Raw genomic sequence first — 989 nt, 5'->3', positions numbered from 1 at the left:
ATAAAAGAAACTAACGTGTAAAAATAGGGATCCTTTTAGGTTAGTTAAGATTAGATTAGGTAAAATAAATAATATTGTAATAAAAATGTTTCATGAGACACGCATGTGAGCAACTCATAGTCGCTCGTGGGTAGTGTAATTCGTTAATGTAACATGAGCTGCACGTTCTCCAAGTTATTTACAACTTATAATGGTGCGGATAGTAGTTAGACACGGTTCAACTAGCAATAAAACACTAAAATTTAATTTTTTTTTTGGTGGTTACGAGGTTGTTCAAATGGACCTATTCCATTTTGAGATAGTGTAAAGAAAATAACAGATAAACTATAAATTTTTACTAAAAAAAATTGTTTGAAATGCATTTAGGAAGCTTTAGGGATTACACGAAGGAAATTTGAGATTTTTGAGATGAGGAAAAGTATTTTTAATTTTAACATGAAAATTACTTTGCACATGGACTATTCAAAACAAATACTCAGTATATTCATGGACAAATCTTTATTTTATTTTATTAAAAATACTTCATTTAAAAATATTATTTTTTGTATGTGAAAGACTTATAATATTAACTGAAAGGCTGCCAAATGTTGTGAAGATATACACACAATATTGAAAGTTAGAAGTATTAAATCTATAACAACTTTAAATGAGTACAAAGAGATCACATGGTAGGTCAAATTGACTGAGCCCGTGTTGAGAGAGTTAAAAGGGCAATGAAACAATAAACTAAGTATAAATAGGTGTATACTGTTATGAGTGTTATTTTGCATGTAAAATTTCAAAATTTTCTGATGCATAAAAGTATTTTTAATCTTAAAATGAAAATTACTTTGCAAGATGTGAAAAGAAAAAAAGGCACTAGAGAGACATTGCTTTACAAATCTTAAGACATAATAAAAAAATTATCTACTTTGCATATGAAAGCATTGTAATGTTTACTGATAATCTGCCAAATTTCGTTAACATTCACTTACTAATTTAAAAGTTAT

At 27.4% G+C, this 989-nt stretch overlaps 1 protein-coding gene across 1 annotated transcript in view; it reads left to right on the top strand.

The window, feature by feature from the left end:
- Positions 1-989, top strand: part of LOC106462105 (cold shock domain-containing protein E1-like) — a 59,987-nt gene that overhangs the window by 26,107 nt on the left and 32,891 nt on the right. The gene's annotated exons all lie outside the window — the stretch shown is intronic.

The sequence above is a fragment of the Limulus polyphemus genome, unplaced genomic scaffold, assembly GCF_000517525.1.
Source record: "Limulus polyphemus unplaced genomic scaffold, Limulus_polyphemus-2.1.2 Scaffold1095, whole genome shotgun sequence".
Classification (NCBI taxonomy): Eukaryota; Metazoa; Arthropoda; class Merostomata; order Xiphosura; family Limulidae; genus Limulus; species Limulus polyphemus.
The sequence above is the reverse complement of the archived record's forward strand: the minus strand, read 5'-3'. Positions and strand labels throughout refer to the sequence as shown.